We start from the raw sequence: 3,394 nt of genomic DNA, 5'->3' as shown, positions 1-3,394 counted from the left end.
GAAACAAATTAAAGAACAAAACTAGTCCAAAGAGAATCGAGAGGACGGCTAAGGGGTACAACAGAAAGCATTGTTTACCATTCAGTTTCTTTTTAAAACAGTATGTGTTAATTTGAAAACAGCTGCCTTGATTTCTTATCTGGATTAATGGACATTCTACAACATTGTGCAAGTGTTTTGTCATTAATTTTTTTTGCTGGTATTTCATGAATGGTAAACAATAGTTGGTCCAGTGCATAAACACAGTGACACAGATCAATATATGTACTCAGCTGACTACAGATAGACAATCCTGATCATTGAACAACTACTACTAGATCGCAGGGAGACGGAGATGAGCAAATATACAAGATGGGTGATAAAGAGGTAAAGAAAGGTGTTCAGGTAATAAAACGTTCTAGAAGGTTGAAGACGGAGTTCGAAGGGGAAAAAAAAAAAGTTTGAAACATGAAATAGCTACATTATCCAGATAAACTATTTAAAACCCCATTGTGAATGTTTGAGTATTATTGCCAAGTTTTTTTCTTCTTTTTTTTTTTTTTAACAGGATGCATTTAAAAGGAGTTGATGGACTGAGAAACCAAACCCCAACTAGAGTATGAACATGGTTGCAACATGTGGTTCAAGAGAAAAAAAAAAAAAAAGGACAGAAGTACCTTGCTTTTCTCACAGCCCTACATTTCACAAAGACTATGATTTGGATTTTAAAAAAGCGTCTGGTTGGTTGGTGAAAGAAGTCGCTTTACAACGGAGAAATGGACTACAAGCCGCTTTGGTGTGCACCGTTACAAAGAGATGCAGTCTGGGAATTTACTGTAAGCCTAAACATGCCAACTATGAAACACTTCATCAGTGCAAAGAACAAAGCCAACAAAGTGATCACTCGCCGAAGCTCACAGGGTGACAACTCAGCTCTGTGATTTGCCAGATTTTCAATCAGAAGCCAGTCTGTGGTTTAACACGAGGGTGATGATCAACAAGACTCGAGTCAAATTAGTGACTACCAGTAGTAACTAGCTAGTGTAACATGTTTTTACCACTGTGATGCACAAAAACAGAGTGAAATTGACTAGTAGTACTCAAAATCATCACAGGACCAGTCTAGCGACCAGCAGCGCTCCATCAGCTCAGACTTACAGACACGTTTTACACCAGTCAGAACAGTGCTCTCTACTACTGAACTGCAGCTCTGCTGCCCTAACCTACAGGCACTAGCCCTCTCCAGCTAGTGCCATGCAACATCCAAATAAAGCTGAAAAGTATTTTTTTTTTTTTTTTTTTTTTGAAATAACACTGAATATCCCTGTGCTGAAAGTTTTCACTTATACAAACGATGCAGGTACTTTTCCTCCAATGAGCTCTCCTTCAATCCTTCATTCTGCGAGGCATCATCAGGAACATTCAACTTCTCTAATCAACCCATCAGCTCATTATTTCTACAGAGCATTTGGTTTGTGATGGGGAAAAGGGGCGGGGGGGATATATTGAGAAAAAGGTAAACACAATGTAGCAAACAAAACACCATCATAGAATTCATGATTTACACAATATCTTTTTAGAAAGGAAACATGAGATACATCTTTTATTCACACTTTACAAAAAAGCTAGCCTTTAAATCTACTACAATACTAATGCCATTTAGGAAGAACAAATCAAACTGGACACATTGGTTTTCATTGGAAAACAAAAAAAAAAAAAGGTTAAAAGACAAACCTGTATGGGGAAACAAACGGGACAAGAAACCTAGCTTAGGACTTCATTTATACTTCCTATTTACTTGATTCCCTCTTGCTTTAAAAATGTCATTTCAACATATACAATTAAGTGAATTAGATTTTTATTTGCCAATATGATGAGCCAGGGAGTGAGGGGAGCTGCATCTGAATTTACTAAGTGCTTATTATCCGGTGTATCCGTGTAAAAGCATGTCTGTTGAATTAATCGTCTAACCACTGACCGATTTCTCTTGTTTGTTGAGATGTAACACATTCGAATCATAGCAACGTATTTGCCAGGCTTTCAGAACGAAATAGCTAAGCTCACTGCCCCTCATCCTTTGTTCAGCCGAAAACAGAGCAAAGTGGGCCTTCTACATTTTTCAAGACAGTGGTAGGGGGTCCACGGATGGCACTATAGCTGCAGTGACAAGGGTAAGAGAACCATACAGTGGTTGAGAGAAAAGGGGTTTAAAATACACAGCTTGAGTAATATGGGTCGGTAGTGAAGGTCTGAGGTTGGGCGATCAAGGTTGGGGGGGGGGAAGGGAAGAATAGGGTGATTGATAAGCTTAGGAGATTTAAAATGCATGACAAGGGAAGGAGCTGAGGACTAGATATTTTGGGGGTCTGGGCATGGAGCTGTGGTAAGGTACAAATAGGGAGCATAACAATCCAAATGGATTTAACAAAGATTAGACATCCTACTCCTTGTGTCCTCTATGTTCCTTGAAGAGAGGACAAAGGAGCGGTGGAGAAAGCATACCTGATTAATAGAGAGCTCAATGAATAGGAAGGATATACACATCATCATAACATTGTCACAGCTCATAAAAAAGGAAATCAATATTAACAAAAACCAATAAAAGGACATAAAATCCTCACAAATGTCTCAACAGTATTTAAAAATAAAATGAGAAAAGGTTGTTCAGGCGTTCGTCAAATGTTAATAGTGCAAGACAACGACAACTGCTACAGTGAGGCACGATGTTTTCTTGTACATGTAGGATTAAAATTGGTTGTATCAGTCATACGTCACTAGTGGGAGCGTGTGAGAAATATATAGATGAACAGATGTGGAGTCACTGGTGGGTTATGACTCGTACTTGCATGTTCTTTTGTCTGAACTGATGGCCGCAGTGTGGATCAATGGCTTTGTTAATGGACTAGAAGCAACAGGCAGAGTTTACTCAGTGTCTATTTACAATTGCAGCAATATGCCGGCAAAACAAAATAGCGGGGGGGAGGGAGGTTAAAAATAAAACAATGATACATTAATTACAGTTAATCTCTAGGGAGTGCAAAGTAATGACAGTGAACGCCTTGAACAACCTCTTCTTACGTCTTTTGTACAAGCTGGTAATATCAATTCATCTTAACATTAACTGGATAAAAATTTAGCCATAGTTTACAATACAATCTTTTTTTTCAAATCTGATCATAATTTACTCTAGTACAAAAAACGCCAGAAAACAGGTCTTTTGTGGTTCATATACAATCATGTAAAGACTGAGTCTAGATTTCTATTCTGTACAAACACTTGTGAAAAAAACCACTGCTTTTGTGTATGGAATTCATGGCTGGGGAAAGTCACTACTGGCCTCGGAGACAGTGCTACAGATCTGCCTGCAAATTACCTGTGGGGTGTGTGTGTGTGTGTGTGTGTGTGTGTGTGTGTG

This window comes from Etheostoma spectabile, chromosome 10 (assembly GCF_008692095.1).
Source record: "Etheostoma spectabile isolate EspeVRDwgs_2016 chromosome 10, UIUC_Espe_1.0, whole genome shotgun sequence".
Lineage (NCBI taxonomy): Eukaryota > Metazoa > Chordata > Actinopteri > Perciformes > Percidae > Etheostoma > Etheostoma spectabile.
This window is presented reverse-complemented; position numbering follows the sequence as displayed.